This window comes from Choloepus didactylus, chromosome 3 (assembly GCF_015220235.1).
Source record: "Choloepus didactylus isolate mChoDid1 chromosome 3, mChoDid1.pri, whole genome shotgun sequence".
Classification (NCBI taxonomy): domain Eukaryota; kingdom Metazoa; phylum Chordata; class Mammalia; order Pilosa; family Megalonychidae; genus Choloepus; species Choloepus didactylus.
Window position 1 is genome coordinate 139999360 of NC_051309.1, and position 19783 is coordinate 140019142.

The window sequence follows — 19783 nt, forward strand, 5'->3', positions numbered from 1 at the left end:
AAAACCAAAGACCTAACTGAGCAACTGGAGAAACTAGAGAAAGAACAGAAAACTCATTCCAAAGCAAGCAGAAGGAAAGAAATAACAAAGATTAGAAAAGAAATAAATGAAATAGATAACAAAAAACAATAGAATTAATAAAACCAAAAGTTGTTTCTTTGAGATGATCAGTAAAATTGGTAAACCATTAGCTAGACTGAGAAAGAAAAAAAAGGAGAAGATGCAAATAAATAAAATTAGAAATGAATTGAGGTCATTACCATGGATGCTGAAGAAACAAAAAAGATTATGAGAGCATACTATGAACAACTGTACACCAACAAACTAGACAATTTAGAAGAAATGGACAATTTCCTAGAAGCACATGAACAACATACACAGACTCAAGAAGAAATAGAAGACTGCAACATACCAATCACAGGTAAAGAGATTGAAACAGTCATCAAAAATCTTCCAAATACTTAACTGGTAGGAGAGATACCACAATCATAAAGGTGGTTTTCCCAAGGCGAGTCTTATCCATTGCACTCTGGATATGCTGATCCCTGTGATTTCCCCAAATGTAGGAAACTCAACTGCATAATTCGTGGTAGTGGGGGACTGCATCCGTGCTTCCCCACGGGGGAAAAAAATCTTCCAAGAAAGAAAAGCCCCAGACCAGAAGGCTTCACAGGTGAATTTTACCCAGCATTCCAAGAATTAATACCATTTTCCTGCTCAAACTCTTCCCAAAAATTGAAGAAGAGAGAACAGTACCTGTGCCAGTTTGAATGTATTATGTCCACCCAAATGCCATTATCTTTGATGTAATCTTGTGTGGGCAGACTATCAGTGTTAATTAGATTGTAATTCTTTGAGTGTTTCCATGGAGATGTGCCCCACCAACTGTGGGTGATGACTCTGGATAATTTCCATGAAGGTGTTGGCCCGCCCATTGGGTGTGTCTGAATTAAATTACTGGAGCACTATATAAGATCAGACAGAAGGAGCAAGCTGCTACAGCCAAGAGGGACACTTTGAAGAAAGCACAGGAGCTGCAGATGAGAGACAGTTTGAAGATGGCCTTTGAAAGCACACTCTTGCTCTGGAGAAGCTAAGAGAGGACAAATACCGCAAGTGCAACTAAAAGTGACATTTTTGAGGAACTGCAACCTAGAGAGGATTGTCCTGGGAGAAAGCCATTTTGAAACCAGAATTTTGGAGCAGATGCCAGCTATGTGCCTTCCCAGCTTAACAGAGGTTTTCCGGACACCATTGGCCATCCTCCCGTAAAGGTACCCTATTGCTGATGTGTTACCTTGGACACTTTATGGCCTTAACACTGTAACTGTGTAACCAAATAAACCCCCTTGTATGAAAGCCAATCCATCTCTGGTGTTTTGATTCCAGCAGCATTAGCAAACTAGAACAGTACCTAACTCATTCTATGAAAAAACAACATCCTAATATCAAAGCCTGCTAAAGATACTATAAGAAAATTACAGAACAATCTCTCTAATGAATATAGATGAAAAAATACTCAACACAATACCAGTAAATGAAATCCAATAGCACACTGAAAGAATTATAGGCCATGATCAAGCAGCTTTTATTCCAGGAATGCCAGGGTGGGTCAGCACAAGAAAATTAGTGTAATATACCACATTAACATATCAAAAGGGAAAAATCCACATGCTCTTCTCAATGGGTGCAGAAAAGGCATTTGAAAAAAATCCAGCATCCTTTCTTGACAAAAACACTTCAAAAGGCAGAAATTGAAGGAAACATTAAAAAGTGTGTATATGAAAAACACACAGCTAACATTGTACTCAATGGTGAGAGACTGAAAACTTTCCCTCTTAAATCGGGAACAAGACAAAGATGCCTAGTGTCACCACTGTTACTGAACATTGTGCTAGGTCTAGCTAGAGCAATTAAGAAAGAAAAAAAAGAAATAAAAGCATCCAAATCAAACAGAAGAAGTAAAACTTGCACTATTTGCAGATGACATGATCCTAAATTTAAAAAATCCTGAAAAAAACTATGACAAAGCTACTTGAACTAATAAGTGAGTTCAGCAAAGTCATGGGATACAAACTCAATATGCAAAAATCAGTAGGGTTTCTATACACTAGTAATGAGCTATCTGATCTTCTGGATATATATCGAGAAGTGGAATTGCTGGATTGTAGACTAATTCAATATCTAGTTTTCTGAGAAACTGCCAAACTGTCTCCCACAGTGGCTATACATTATACATTCCCACCAGCACTGAATATGTTCCAATTTCTCCACACCCTCTCCAGCATTTGTTGTTTCCTGTTTGTTTAATGGTAGTCATGCTATTGGTGTGAGATGGTATCTCATTGTGGTTTTGATTTGCATTTCCCTAATAGCTAGTGAAGATGAACATTTTTTTCATGTGTTTTTTAGCTATTTCCTCTTTGGAAAAATGCCTTTTCATATTTTTTGCCCATTTTATAATTGGGTTGTTTGTACTATTGTTGAGTTATAGGATTTCTTTATATAAGAATACCAGTTTCTTATCAGATACATGGTTTCCAAATATTTTCTCCCATTGAGTTGGTTGCTTCTTCACCTTTTTGACAGTCTTTTGAGGCACAGAAGCTTCTGATTTTGAGGAGTTCCCATTTATCTACTTTTTCTTTTGTTGCCTGTGCTTTGGGTTTAAGGTCTAAGAAGCTACCTCCTATTACTAGGTCTTTAAGATATTTCCCTATATTATCTTCTAAGAGTTTTCGTGTGCTGTCTCTTATATAGAGATCTTTGATCCATTTTGAGTTAATTTTGTATAGGGTGTGAGTTAGGGGTCCTCTTTCATTCTTTGGATATGGATATCCAGTTCTCCCAGCCCCAGTTGTTAAAGAGAATGTTTTGTCCCAGTCCAGTAGATTTGGGGACCTTATAAAAAATTAGTCTACCAAAGATCTGGGGGTCTATTTCTGAATTCTTTATTTGATTCCATTGATCAATATGTCTATCTTTGTGCCAGTACCATGCTGTTTTGACCACTGTGGCTTTATAGTAGACTTCAAAGTCTGGAAGTATAAGTCCTCCCACTTCACTCTTCTTTTTAGGATGTTTTTGGCAATTTGAGGCCCCTTTCCCTTCCAAATAAACTTGATAACTAGCTCTTCTAAGTCTGCAAAGTGGTTGATGGAATTTTTATTAGAATTGCATTGAATCTGTATATCAGTTTGGGTGGAATTGACATCTTAATGACGTTTAGCCTTCCTATCCATGAACACAGAATATCTTTCCACCTCTTTAGGTCCCCTTTGATTTAGTAACAATTTTCTGTGTAGAATTTTACATCCTTGGTTAAATTTATTCCTTTGCATTTGACTTTTTTGTTGCTACTGTGATTGTCACAAATGAAAATGCTCTAAAATCGATGGTGTGATGATTGTACAACTCTGTGATGATACTGCGAGCCACTGATTGTATACTTTGGATGGACTGTATGGTGTGTGAATATTATCTCAATAAAACTGCATTAAAAATACAACATCCATTTATGTTAAAAAGCATACTCAGTGGTAACTAGATGCTTTTCCCAATGTCAGGAAACAACTCAACAAGGATGTAATCTCTTACCACACTGATTCAACATCATACTGGAAGTCCTATCTACTGCTAGGACTAATAACCTAATAATACAAGAAAAGGAAATAAAAGGTAAACAGATTGGGAAGGAAGAATTAAACATCTTTATGTGCAGGTGATATGATTATGCAGAAAATCCCAAACGATCAACAGAAAAACTCCTAAAATAAAAAGTGATTATAGCAAGGTTGCAAGATACAAGGTTAATATGCTAATGTCAATTGCTTTTTTATACACCATCAATGAAAAATTGGAATTTGAAATTAGAAACACAACACCATTTACATTAGCACCAAAAAATGAAATAGGTATAAATCTTACAAAATATGTGCAAGATCTATAGAAGGAAAACTAAACAAACTCTGATAAAGAAAAAAGATCTAAATAAATGGAGAGAGATTCTATATACATAAGTAGGAAGACAATATAAGATGTGAACTTCTAACAACTTGATGTATAGATTTGATGCAAGCACAATCAAAATCTCAGCAAGTTATTTTGCGGATATTAGCAAATTCATTCTAAAGCTTATATGGAAAGGCAAAAGACTTGAAATAATCAACACAATACTTAATAAAAAAGTCAGAGGAATCACACTGGTCAACTTCAAAACTTACTATAGGGAGGCGGGGCAAGATGGCGGACTGGTGAGCTGTATGTTTTAGTTACTCCTCCAGGAAAGTAGGTAGAAAGCCAGGAACTGCGTGGACTGGACACCACAGAGCAATCTGACTTTCGGCATACTTCATACAACACTCATGAAAACGTGGAACTGCTGAGATCAGCGAAATCTGTAAGTTTTTGCGGCCAGAGGACCCACGCCCCTCCCTGCCAGGCTCAGTCCCATGGGAGGAGGGGCTGTCAGCTCCGGGAAGGAGAAGGGAGAACTGCAGTGGCAGCCCTTATCGGAAACTCATTCTACTGATCCAAACTCCAAACATAGATAGACTGAGACCAGACACCAGAGAATCTGAGAGCAGCCAGCCCAGCAGAGAGGAGACAGGCATAGAAAAAAACAACACGAAAAACTCCAAATAAAAGCGGAGGATTTTTGGAGTTCTGGTGAACATAGAAAGGGGAAGGGCAGAGCTCAGGCCCTGAGGCGCATATGCAAATCCCGAAGAAAAGCTGATCTCTCTGCCCTGTGGACCTTTCCTTAAGGGCCCTGGTTGCTTTGTCTCTTAGCATTTCAATAACCCATTAGATCTCTGAGGAGGGCCCTTTTTTTTTTTTTTTTTTAATCCTTTTTTCTTTTTCTAAGACAATTACTCTAAGAAGCCCAATGCAGAAAGCTTCAAAGACTTGCAATGTGGGCAGGTCAAGTCAAGAGCAGAACTAAGAGAGCTCTAAGACAAAAGGCAATAATCCAGTGGCTGAGAAAATTCACTAAACACCACAACTTCCCAAGAAAAGGGGGGTGTCCGCTCACAGCCATCATCCTGGTGGACAGGAAACACTCCTGCCCATCGCCAACCCCATAGCCCAGAGCTGCCCCAGACAACCCAGTGTGACGGAAGTGCTTCAAATAACAGGCACACACCACAAAACTGGGCGTGGACATTAGCCTTCCCTGCAACCTCAGCTGATTGTCCCAGAGTTGGGAAGGTGGAGCAGCGTGAATTAACAAAGCCCCATTCAGCCATCATTTCAGCAGACTGGGAGCCTCAATACACAGCCCAGCAGCCCAGAACCGCCCTGGGGGGACGGCACTCACCTGTGACATAGCACAGTCATCCCCCAACAGAGGACCTGGGGTGCACAGCCTGGAAGAGGGGCCCACTTGCAAGTCTCAGGAGCCATACGCCAATACCAAGGACTTGTGGGTCACTGGCAGAGACAAACTGTGGCAGGACTGAAGTGAAGGATTAGACTATTGCAGCAGCTTTAAAACTCTAGGATCACCAGGGAGATTTGATTGTTAGGGCCACACCCCCTCCCTGACTGCCCAGAAACACGCCCCATATACAGAGCAGGCAACACCAACTACACATGCAAGCTTGGTACACCAATTGGACCCACAAGACTCACTCCCCCACTCACCAAAAAGGCTAACCAGGGGAGAACTGACTTCTGGAGAACAGGTGGCTCGTGGACGCCACCTGCTGGTTAGTCAGAGAAAGTGTACTCCACGAAGCTGTAGATCTGATAAATTAGAGATAAGGACTTCAATTGGTCTACAAATCCTAAAAGAACCCTATCAAGTTCAGCAAATGCCACGAGGCCAAAAACAACAGAAATTATAAAGCATATGAAAAAAACAGACGATATGGATAACCCAAGCCCAAGCACCCAAATCAAAAGATCAGAAGAGACACAGCACCTAGAGCAGCTACTCAAAGAACTAAAGATGAACAATGAGACCATAGTACGGGAGACAAAGGAAATCAAGAAGACCCTAGAAGAGCATAAAGAAGACATTGCAAGACTAAATAAAAAAATGGATAATCTTATGGAAATTGAAGAAACTGTTGACCAAATTAAAAAGATTCTGGACACTCACAGTACAAGACTAGAGGAAGCTGAACAACGAATCAGTGACCTGGAAGATGACAGAATGGAAAATGAAAGCATAAAAGAAAGAATGGGGAAAAAAATTGAAAAAATCGAAATGGACCTCAGGGATATGATAGATAATATGAAACGTCCAAATATAAGACTCATTGGTGTCCCAGAAGGGGAAGAAAAGGGTAAAGGTCTAGGAAGAGTATTCAAAGAAATTGTTGGGGAAAACTTCCCAAATCTTCTAAACAACAAAAATACAAAAATCATAAATGCTCAGCGAACTCCAAATAGAATAAATCCAAATAAACCCACTCCAAGACATATACTGATCACACTGTCAAACACAGAAGAGAAGGAGCAAGTTCTGAAGGCAGCAAGAGAAAAGCAATTCACCAAATACAAAGGAAACAGCATAAGACTAAGTAGTGACTACTCAGCAGCCACCATGGAGGCAAGAAGGCAGTGGCACGATATATTTAAAATTCTGAGTGAGAAAAATTTCCAGCCACGAATACTTTATCCAGCAAAGCTCTCCTTCAAATTTGAGGGAGAGATTAAATTTTTCACAGACAAACAAATGCTGAGAGAATTTGCTAACAAGAGACCTGCCCTACTGGAGATACTAAAGAGAGCCCTACAGACAGAGAAACAAAGAAAGGACAGAGAGACTTGGAGAAAGGTTCAGTACTAAAGAGATTCGGTATAGGTACAATACAGGATATTAATAGACAGAGGGGAGAAATATGACAAACATAAACCAAAGGATAAGATGGCTGATTCAAGAAATGCCTTCACGGTTATAACGCTGAATGTAAATGGATTAACCTCCCCAATTAAAAGATATAGATTCACAGAATGGATTAAAAAAAATGAACCATCAATATGTTGCATACAAGAGACTCATCTTAGACACAGGGACACAAAGAAACTGAAAGTGAAAGGATGGAAAAAAATATTTCATGCAAGCTACAGCCAAAAGAAAGCAGGTCTAGCAATATTAATCTCAGATAAAATAGACTTCAAATGCAGGGATGTTTCGAGAGACAAAGAAGGCCACTACGTACTAATAAAAGGGGCAATACAGCAAGAAGAAATAACAATCGTAAATGTCTATGCACCCAATCAAGGTGCCACAAAATACATGAGAGAAACACTGGCAAAACTAAAGGAAGCAATTGATGTTTCCACAATAATTGTGGGAGACTTCAACACATCACTCTCTCCTATAGATAGATCAACCAGACAGAAGACCAATAAGGAAACTGAAAAACCTAAACAATCTGATAAATGAATTAGATTTAACAGACATATACAGGACATTACATCCCAAATCACCAGGATACACATACTTTTCTAGTGCTCACGGAACTTTCTCCAGAATAGATCATATGCTGGGACATAAAACAAGCCTCAATAAATTTAAAAAGTTTGAAATTATTGAAAGCACATTCTCTGACCACAATGGAATACAATTAGAAGTCAATAACCATCAGAGACTTAGAAAATTCACAAATACCTGGAGGTTAAACAACACACTCCTAAACAATCAGTGGGTTAAAGAAGAAATAGCAAGAGAAATTGCTAAATATATAGAGATGAATGAAAATGAGAACACAACATACCAAAACCTATGGGATGCAGCAAAAGCAGTGCTAAGGGGGAAATTTATAGCACTAAACGCATACATTAAAAAGGAAGAAAGAGCCAAAATCAAAGAACTAATGGATCAACTGAAGAAGCTAGAAAATGAACAGCAAACCAATCCTAAACCAAGTAGAAGAAAAGAAATAACAAGGATTAAAGCAGAAATAAATGACATAGAGAACAAAAAAACAATAGAGGATAAATATCACCGAAAGTTGGTTCTTTGAGAAGATCAACAAGATTGACAAGCCCCTAGCTAGACTGACAAAATCAAAAAGAGAGAAGACCCATATAAACAAAATAATGAATGAAAAAGGTGACATAACTGCAGATCCTGAAGAAATTAAAAAAATTATAAGAGGATATTATGAACAACTGTATGGCAACAAACTGGATAATGTAGAGGAAATGGACAATTTCCTGGAAACATATGAACAACCTAGACTGACCAGAGAGGAAATAGAAGACCTCAACCAACCCATCACAAGCAAAGAGATCCAATCAGTCATCAAAAATCTTCCCACAAATAAATGCCCAGGGCCAGATGGCTTCACAGGGGAATTCTACCAAACTTTCCAGAAAGAACTGACACCAATCTTACTCCAACTCTTTGAAAACATTGAAGAAAATGGAACACTACCTAACTCATTTTATGAAGCTAACATCAATCTAATACCAAAACCAGGCAAAGATGCTACAAAAAAGGAAAACTACCGGCCAATCTCCCTAATGAATATAGATGCAAAAATCCTCAACAAAATACTTGCAAATCGAATCTAAAGACACATTAAAAAAATCATACACCATGACCAAGTGGGGTTCATTCCAGGCATGCAAGGATGGTTCAACATAAGAAAATCAATCAATGTATTACAACACATTAACAAGTCAAAAGGGAAAAATCAGTTGATCATCTCAATAGATGCTGAAAAAGCATTTGACAAAATCCAACATCCCTTTTTGATAAAAACACTTCAAAAGGTAGGAATTGAAGGAAACTTCCTCAACATGATAAAGAGCATATATGAAAAACCCACAGCCAGCATAGTACTCAATGGTGAGAGACTGAAAGCTTCCCTCTAAGATCAGGAACAAGACAAGGATGCCTGCTGTCAACACTGTTATTCAACATTGTGCTGGAAGTGCTAGCCAGGGCAATCCGGCAAGACAAAGAAATAAAAGGCATCCAAATTGGAAAAGAAGAAGTAAAACTGTCATTGTTTGCAGATGATATGATCTTATATCTAGAAAACCGTGAGAAATCAACGATACAGCTACTAGAGCTAATAAACAAATTTAGCAAAGTAACGGGATACAAGATTAATGCACATAAGTCAGTAATGTTTCTATATGCTAGAAATGAACAAACTGAAGAGACACTCAAGAAAAAGATACCATTTTGAATAGCAACTAAAAAAATCAAGTACCTAGGAATAAACTTAAACAAAGATGTAAAAGACCTATACAAAGAAAACTACATAACTCTACTAAAAGAAATAGAAGGGGACCTTAAAAGATGGAAAAATATTCCATGTTCATGGATAGGAAGGCTAAATGTCATTAAGATGTCCATTCTACCCAAACTCATCTACAGATTCAATGCAATCCCAATCAAAATTCCAACAACCTACTTTGCAGACTTGGAAAAGCTAGTTATCAAATTTATTTGGAAAGGGAAGATGCCTCGAATTGCTAAAGACACTCTAAAAAAGAAAAACGAAGTGGGAGGACTTACACTCCCTGACTTTGAAGCTTATTATAAAGCCACAGTTGCCAAAACAGCATGGTACTGGCACAAAGATAGACATATAGATCAATGGAATCGAATTGAGAATTCAGAGATAGACCCTCAGATCTATGGCCGACTGATCTTTGATAAGGCCCCCAAAGTCACTGAACTGAGCCATAATGGTCTTTTCAAAAAATGGGGCTGGGAGAGTTGGATATCCATATCCAAAAGAATGAAAGAGGACCCTACCTCACCCCCTACACAAAAATTAACTCAAAATGGACCAAAGATCTCAATATAAAAGAAAGTACCATAAAACTCCTAGAAGATAATGCAGGAAAACATCTTCAAGACCTTGTATTAGGCGGCCATTTCCTAGACTTTACACCCAAAGCACAAGCAACAAAAGAGAAAATAGATAAACGGGAACTCCTCAAACTTAGAAGTTTCTGCACCTCAAAGGAATTTCTCAAAAAGGTAAAGAGGCAGCCAACTCAATGGGAAAAAATTTTTGGAAACCATGTATCTGACAAAAGACTGGTATCTTGCATATATAAAGAAATCCTACAACTCAATGACAATAGTACAGACAGCCCAATTATAAAATGGGCAAAAGATATGAAAAGACAGTTCTCTGAAGAGGAAATACAAATGTCCAAGAAACACATGAAAAAATGTTCAGCTTCACTAGCTATTAGATGCAAATTAAGACCACAATGAGATACCATCTAACACCGGTTAGAATGGCTGCCATTAAACAAACAGGAAACTACAAATGCTGGAGGGGATGTGGAGAAATTGGAACTCTTATTCATTGTTGGTGGGACTGTATAATGGTTCAGCCACTCTGGAAGTCAGTCTGGCACTTCCTTAGAAAACTAGATATAGAGTTACCATTCGATCCAGCGATTGCACTTCTCGGTATATACCCGGAAGGTCAGAAAGCTGTGACACGAACAGATATCTGCACGCCAATGTTCATAGCAGCATTATTCACAATTGCCAAGAGATGGAAAAAAACCCAAATGTCCTTCAACAGATGAGTGGATAAATAAAATGTGGTATATACACACGATGGAATACTACGCGGCAGTAAGAAGGAACGATCTCATGAAACATATGACAACATGGATGAACCTTGAAGACATAATGCTGAGCGAAATAAGCCAGGCACAAAAAGAGAAATATTATATGCTACCACTAATGTGAACTTTGAAAAATGTAAAACAAATGGTTTATAATGTAGAATGTAGGGGAACTAGCAATAGAGAGCAATTAAGGAAGGGGGAACAATAATCCAAGAAGAACAGATAAGCTATTTAACATTCTGAGGATACCCAGGAATGACTATGGTCTGTTAATTTCTGATGGATATAGTAGGAACAAGTTCACAGAAAGGTTGCTATATTATGTAACTTTCTTGGGGTAAAGTAGGAACATGTTGGAAGTTAAGCAGTTATCTTAGGTTAGTTGTCTTTTTCTTACTCCCTTGTTATGGTTTCTTTGAAATGTTCTTTTATTGTATGTTTGTTTTCTTTTTAACTTTTTTTTCATACAGTTGATTTAAAAAAGAAGGGAAAGTTAAAAAAAAAAAAAAAGAAACACAAGGGAAAAAAAGATGTAGTGCCCCCTTGAGGAGCCTGTGGAGAATGCAGGGGTATTGGCCTACCCCACCTCCATGGTTGCTAACATGACCACAGACATAGGGGACTGGTGGTTTGATGGGTTGAGCCCTCTACCATAAGTTTTACCCTTGGGAAGACGGTTGCTGCAAAGGAGAGGCTAGGCCTCCCTATGGTTGTGCCTAAGAGCCTCCTCCCGAATGCCTCTTTGTTGCTCAGATGTGGCCCTCTCTCTCTGGCTAAGCCAACTTGAAAGGTGAAATCACTGCCCTCCCCTCTACGTTGGATCAGACACCCAGGGGAGTGAATCTCCCTGGCAACGTGGAATATGACTCCTGGGGAGGAATGTAGACCCGGCATCGTGGGACGGAGAACATCTTCTTGACCAAAAGGGGGATGTGAAAGGAAATGAAATAAGCTTCAGTGGCAGAGAGATTCCAAAAGGAGCCGAGAGGTCACTCTGGTGGGCACTCTTACGCACACTTTAGACAACCCTTTTTAAGTTCCAAAGAATTGGGGTAGCTGGTGGTGGATACCTGAAACTATCAAACTACAACCCAGAACCCATGAATCTCGAAGACAGTTGTATAAAAATGTAGCTTATGAGGAGTGACAATGGGATTGGGAAAGCCATAAGGACCACACTCCACTTTGTCTAGTTTATGGATGGATGAGTAGAAAAATAGGGGAAGGAAACAAACAGACAAAGGTACCCAGTGTTCTTTTTTTACTTCAATTGCTGTTTTTTCACTCTAATTATTATTCTTGTTATTTTTGTGTGTGTGCTAATGAAGGTGTCAGGGATTGATTTAGGTGATGAATGTACAACTATGTAATGGTACTGTGAACAATCGAAAGTACGATTTGTTTTGTATGACTGCGTGGTATGTGAATATATCTCAATAAAATGAAGATAAAAAAAAAAACTTACTATAAAGCTACAATGATCAAGACAGTGTGGTATTGGCCTAATAATTGGAAAATACATCAATGGAACAGAATAGAGAGCCCAGAGTAGACCCACAGATATAATGAACTGATACATGACAATGAATAAATGATAGCCTTTAAAAAAAAAAATGTTGCTGGAAAGCCACATGCAAAAAAATAGAATTTAGACAAGATCTCAAACCTTTCACAAAAATTAACTCAAAATTGATCATAGACCAAAATGTAGAATGCAAAATTATACAAATTCTAGAAGATAACATAGGAGAAAATCTAGGTGACCTTGGGTTTGGTGATGACTTTTTAAATGCAACACCAAAAGCATCATCAATGAAAGAAAAAATCAATAATTGGACTTCATTAAAATTAAAAACTGCTCTGCCAAAGGCACTGTTAAGATAACGAAAATATAAGTAACAGGTTGGGAGAATATATTTGCCAGACAAATATCTGATAAAGGACTTGCAACCAAAATATGCAAAGAACTGTTAAAACTTAAGAAAACAAATGACCTGTTCCAGTTTGCTAATGCTGCCATTTTGCAAAACACCAGAAATGTATTGGCTTTTATAAACGGGGGTTATCTGGTTACACAGTTACAGTCTTAAGGCCATAAAAGTGTACAAGCTATGGCATCAAGAAGTATAGCTTCACCAAAGGAAGGCCAATGGCATCTGGAAAATGTTAGCTGGGAAGGCATGTGGCTGGTATCTGCTGATCCTATGTTGCATTCCAGCTCTTCTCTCAGCTCCTGTGCATTCTTCAAAGTGTCCCTCTTGGCTGTAGCTGCATCTGGACCTGTGTGGCTCTTTTTAAAGTATCCAGTGATCCAATAAAGACCAACCCTGAATGGGTGGGCCAAAACATCCATGGAAATAATCCAATGAAAGGTATCGTCCCCAGTTGATTGAGTCACATCTCCATGGAAACACTGAACCAATAGGTTCCAACCTAGTCAGCACTAATGCATCTGCCCCCACAAGATTGCTTCAAAGATAATGGTGTTTTGGGGGTCATAATACATCCAAACCGGCACATAACCCAACTACAAAGCAGGCAAAAGATCTGAACAGACACTTAACCAGAAAAGATCTGCAGATGGAAATAAGTATAACATAGCTCAGCAGCATATGTTATTAGGGAATTACAAATTAAAACAATGAGTTACACTTACTAGAATAGCTAAAAGCAAAAACACTGACAATGCCAAATGCTGGCACAAATGTGGTGCAACAGGAACTCTCTTCATTACTGCTGCAAATATGAAATGGTACAGTTACTATGGAAGACAGTTTGGCAGTTTCTTATAAAGCTAAGCATAGGCTTACCATACAATCCAGCAATTGCACCCTGAGTTACTATTATTATTTTTATTTCAAGATTTATTATAAAGCAACAATAAGAAAGACAGTGGGATATCACCATTATAATAGAAAAACAAATCAATGGGACAGAACAAGGAGACCAGAAATAGTTCTACATGTAAATAGTCAACTGATTTTTTTTGCACTCCTAGTTGTTTACCCAAATGAGTGGAAAATGTATGTCTACACAAAAACTTTCACATGCATGTTTATAGCAGCTTTATTCATAATTGCCAAAAGTTGGAAGAAATCAAGATATTCTTCAATAGGTGGACAAACAAACTATGGTATATCCATACAATGGAGTACTATTTGGCAAAAAAAGAAATGAGTGTTATCAAGCTACAAAAAGACATAGAGAACCCTTAAATGAACCATTAAGTGAAAGATGCCAGCCTGAAAAAGCTACAAACTATGATTCTAACTATATGACATTTCGGAAAAGGCAAAACTGTAAGATAGTGGTTTCCAGGGCTGCAGGATGGTGGTGAGGGAAGGATGCATAGGTGGAGCACCTGGCATTTTTAAGGTAGTCAAACTATTCTGTATGATATTCTATTAGTAGATACCTGACATTATATATTTGTCTAAACTCATAGAACCGTACAATACAATGAACCCTAATGTAAACAATGTATGTTAGTCATAATGTAACAATATTGGCTAATCAACTGTAACAAATGTACTCCACTAATGCAAGATGTTAATAATAGGACAAACTGCAGGGTGGGGGGAGTATGTGGGAACTATATTCTGTACAATTTTTCTGTAAATTAAAAACTGTTCTAAAAAAAGTCTATTGAAAAAAAAGACCTAACTATGCAACTACCACATGACGCAGAAATTGTACTCATGGACATTTATCCCATAGAAATGAAGGGAGGTTCACAAAAAATCTGGACATAAATGTGTAGAGTAGCTTTATTCATAATAGCCCCAAACAGGAAACATCCCAGTTGTCCTTCAGTGGTAAATGGCTAAACAAACTGTGGTACGTACATCCCATGGAATACTATTCAGCAACAAAAGGAACGAACTCTTGATATACGGAAGGGCTCGGGTGAATCCCCAGAGAATTATGCTGAGTGAAAGAAGCCAATCCCAGGTAGTTACATACTGTATAGTCCCACTGATACAACATTCTTGAAATAACAAAATTATTGAAATGAAGAACAGATTAGCAGTTGCTAGGGGTTAAGCAGGGGATGGAATAGGAGGGAAATAGGTGTCACTTTAAATGAAAGGACAATAAAAGGGATCTTTGTGGTAATGGAAATGTTCAGTATCTTGGTTGTATCGATGTCAATATCCTGGTTGTGATACTGTATTATGGTTTTGCAAGATGTTACCACTGCAGGAAACTGGGTAAAGGGTAAACAAGATGTCTCTGTAGTATTTCTTACAACTGCAAGTGTATCTACAATTATCTTAAAATAAAAGTTTAATTAAAACCCATAGTGAACATTTTAAAAATTAAAGGAGAATAAAGATGAAAAACTAACGAACAGAGCTTCAGTAACCTGTGGAACAATATCAAAAAGTCTAAAATATATGCAATTGGGGACTCGGGCAAGATGGCGGCATAGAGAGGAGTGGAAGCTAAGTAGTCCCACTGGAACAACTACAAAAAACCAGAAACAACTAGTAAATAATACAGAATAACTGCGGGGGGACAAACAAGACTATCCATTCATCATACACCAACCTGAATTGGGAGGAATGCCCGAGAACATAGCATAAAACCTGCAAGTAAAACCTGCGGAACCAGGTCAGGAGACCCCCTCCCCCATAGCCCGAGCTGCAAAGCCTCGTGGTGCCACAGAGAAGCTCTCTCCCAGCAAGCAAATACAGCTCAGCTGAACTCCAGCTGGGGTTTTAAGTAGCGAGTGTGAACTGCTCACTACAGGTACGCAGCCCCAAAAAACAGACAGAGGCTTTGGGTGACGACTGACCTGGGAGAGCCGGAGGGTTGCCTTGGACTGGGTCTGAAGGGGACTATCTGTTTCTTTTTTGACTCAGTGGAGAAAGCCCCAGTCATTTTCAGTTTCCAGGGCTGTGACTCCGGGAAGGGTGGAGACAGCACAAGCAGAGAGTGAGACCATTGAAATCCTAATGACCTCCACCTGAGGGGTCTGTCTTCTCTAGGAGGAAAGGGGTGGGGCCCCTTCCATTCAGAACCAGACCCCAGAGCCTGGGGGAACATGGCCATACCTCCTCACACCAGTCAAGAATTATAGGCTAACAGGCGTCACCTGCTGGGCAGAAAAGCACAGTGACCTGAGGCATCAAAGGGTGGAGCAATTTTCTAAGACACACCCGCAGAGAAACCAGATACTGAATATTTCTTCCCTCTGGGACCTGATCCTGTTCTGGTCTGGGAAAACCTGATTTGGATAACCAAGGAAACCATGCCTAGACAACAGAAAATTACAACCTACACTAAGAAAAACAAAGTTATGGCCCAGTCAAAGGAACAAACGTACACTTCAACTGAGATACAGGAATTTAAACAACTAATGCTAAATCAATTCAAAAAGTTTAGAGAAGATATTGCAAAAGAGATAGAGGCTGTAAAGGAAGCACTGGACATGTATACAGCAGAAATCAAAAGTTCAAAAAACCTACTAGTAGAATCTATGGAAATGAAAGGCACAACACAAGAGATGAAAGACACAATGGAAACATACAACAGCAGATCTCAAGAGGCAGAAGAAAACACTCAGGAACTGGAGAACAAAACACCTGAAAGCCTACGTGCAAAGGAGCAGATGGAGAAAAGAATGAAAAAATATGAGCAACATCTCCGGGAACTCAAGGATGAAACAAAGTAAAATAATGTACGTATCATTGGTGTCCCAGAAGGAGAAGAGAAAGGAAAGGGGGCAGAAGCAATAATAGAGGAAATAATTAATGAAAATTTCCCATCTCTTATGAAAGACATAAAATTACAGATCCAAGAAGCGCAGCGTACTCGAAACAGAAGAGATATGAATAGGCCTACGCAAGACACTTAATAATCAGATTATCAAATGACAAAGACAAAGAGAGAATCCTGAAAGCAGCAAGAGAAAAGCAATCCATTACATACAAAGGAAGCTTAATAAGACTATGTGCGGATCTCTCAGCAGAAACCATGGAGGCAAGAAGGAAGTGGTGTGATATATTTAAGATACTGAAAAAGAAAAACCACCAACCAAGAATCCTGTATCCAGCAAAGCTGTCCTTCAAATATGAGGGATAGCTCAAAATATTTTCTGACAAACAGACAATGAGAGACTTTGTGAACAAGACACCTGCCCTACAGGAAATACTAAAGGCAGCACTACAGGGTGATAGAAGACAGGAGTGTGTGGTTTGGAACACAATTTTGGGAAATGGTAGCACAACAATGTAAGTACACTGAACAAAGGTAACTATGAATACGGTTGAGAGAGGAAGATGGGAGCATGTGAGACACGACAAGAAAGGAGGAAAGATAAAGACTGGGACTGTGTAACTTGGTGAAATCTAGAATATTCAACAATTGTGATAAAATGTACAAATATGTTCTTTTACGAGGGAGAACAAGGAAATGTCAACCTTGCAAGGTGTTAAAAATGGGGAGGCATTGGGGGAGGGATGCAATCAGCATAAACTAGAGACTGTAACTAATAGAATCATTGTATTATGCTTCCTTTAATGTAACAAAGGTGATATACCAAGGTGAATGCAGATAAGAGGGGGGGATAGGGGAGGCATGTTAGACACTTGACATTGGTGGTATTGTCTGATTCTTTATTCTACTTTGATTTAAGGTTATTTTTCCTTTTGCTGCTTCCTAGCTGTCATTTTTTTGTTTCCTCTTTCTTTTGCCTCTCTACCTTCTTTGACTCTCCCTCCTGCCTTGTGGAAGAAATATAGATGCTCTTGCTTAGTATGAGCAGAATGTTCAATTAGGATGAACTTAAATGTTTGGAAATGAACAGGGGTGTTGGTAGCAAGATGTGAGAATAACTAACAGCACCGAATGGTGTGTGAATGAGGTGGAAAGGGGAAGCTCAGAGTCATATATATCACCAGAAGGAAAGTTGGAGGTCAAAAGATGGAAATGTATAAAACTGAATCCTATGGTGGGCAATATCCATGATCAACTGTACAAATACTAGAAATCACTTCATGAACCAGAACAAATGTATGACAATACAATTAGAAGTTAATAATAGAGGGGCATATAGGGAAGAACTATATACCTATTACAAACTATATACTACAGTTAGTAGTATTTCAACATTTTTTCATAAACAGAAACAAATGTACTATATCAATACTACGAGTCAACAATTGAGGGGGGTTGGTTAGGGATGGGGGAGGTTTAGAGTTTCCTTTTCTTTTTTTTCTTTTTTCATCTTTCACTTTATTTCTTGTCTGGAGTAATGAAAAGTTTCTAAAAATTGAACAAAAATTAAGTGTGATGGATGCACAGCTGTATGAGGGTACCCAGGGGCAAGTGATTGTACACTTTGGATCTTTGGATAATTGTATGGTATCTGAACAATCTCAATAAAAATAAAAAATAAAAAAAATAAAAAAATAAATATATGTAATTGGAATCTCAGAAGAGAAGAGAGAAAGAATGGTGCAGAACAAACTTCTGAAGAAAGAATAGCTGAATAAAAATTTAAGTCTTTCACAAATTTTGTGAAAGACTTAAATTTATATATTCAAGAGGCTCAGTAAATCCTAAGCAAGATAAACACATTTGAGCTGCTGTAGTCAGACCAAACCGTCTTCTGGATACCTCTGCTACTAAGACTGCAGGTTTCTGCCTCAGTTTTAGCCACCAACCAGACACCATGTGAAACTGCCCTCAAAGAGCCATAAAAAAGGGAAGCTTACCCAGTAAGCACATTTTTTAAAACTTGTTGAATATTGGATTTCACTGTAGTATTCTCTCTGTACTTTTTAGTATGTCTGAAAGATTTTATTTAAAAAAAATCATGCTTTAAATAAACATTTCAAGAATTATAGGCTATGGAAGGTAGTAATCCCCGCTTCCATACATGATCCCTTTACATAGCCAATAGAGTACTATTACCTCTTGACTTAGGCTACCTCAGAGAGAAACTAATTGTCCCAAATGGTTATGATATGAGATAAGATGTTCTTAACATACCTTCCTCAAAAGGCCTCTGTATAAGTGACTCCATGTTTTGTTTATCTGATCATAGCAGCCTGTGTCCATTAGAAAAATCCACCAGTGCCAAACTCAAATTCTTGCATATTCAGTTGACTTCAACTGAATTCTTACAATTCAAAAACAATCCAAATGTGTAATGTTTAAACCATTTTGAGTTAGACTGCTTTGCATAACCCGTGAAACTGAGCCCCACATCTGCTCTCAATTGAGAAGACTGCACTTATAAGGCCCCACTATGCTTCAGCCCTTTGGCGCTTCCTGGCCCAGAAGCTCCTGTTGCACTGATTCTGTGCCATCATCTGGACATGTAAACATGTCCCTGCCCCTTTCTCCTCTCCACAGGAATTCGGGATTTTTTTTTTTTTTCCTTGCCCTGCTTCCCCTCTGGTGTTTCCCTGGTGCTACTGGTTATCGGAAGCTTTCCAGCTGCAGAGTCCTGGCCCCTACCCCTGCCCCTCTGCCAACCTGTCACTGTTGCTCCCAGTAGACAGCTGTGTGTTAATGCCATCTAAAGGTCAAATCTTTTTCTTGGTCAATTCCGAAATCCTCGAAATCACATTCACAACTCCACACCATTATTCTTTATGTTGTTCAGAACATTAGTTTTGTTTTGTTTTTCACTCTAAGGTAAGCCAAAAGTTATACCTAAAAGGAAAAGGATAGTGTGGCTAATAATAACAACAATGTAAAGAATACTAAGCTAACCAAAAATTATGTGGTAACTATATTTGGAGGATGGGATCAGAAGTGAGGACAGAGAGGCATGGAGAGAAAAACAACTGAAATAATTCCTCATCTTCTACAATAAAACAAATCTAAATCAACAAATCTAAATCTAAAATGGAAAAAAAATCAAGAAATAGAAAAGCATATTATTTAGAAATAGGGAGAACATAAAAAGAAGCTGTTAAATGAATTGAAGAGATTTGCATCTAGGAAGCAGAAATGGAGATTTTTGTATGTTTGTTAATAATATGTGTTATAAAGCAATTTAATTTTTAAAATTATATAATATTGATAAACTAGAAATTAAAGATGGTAGGAACAATCCTATTGGTTAGATTAGAATTGGTGATATCAACTTTAATGATTACTAATATGTACTTCTGTCTGCTGAAGAAGCATAGATGCAATGGTACCTCTGTAGCAGTCAGCACACATAAATCAGAATCTTGGTTTCTAAATATTATCT

At 38.3% G+C, this 19783-nt stretch overlaps 1 non-coding gene across 1 annotated transcript; it reads left to right on the forward strand.

Annotated features, from left to right (window-relative positions):
* Window positions 1-457: 457 nt before the first annotated feature.
* On the forward strand, window positions 458-621 carry LOC119530724. The gene has a single exon (XR_005216111.1). It is a non-coding gene; the product is annotated as a U1 spliceosomal RNA (small nuclear RNA).
* Window positions 622-19783: the final 19162 nt, after the last annotated feature.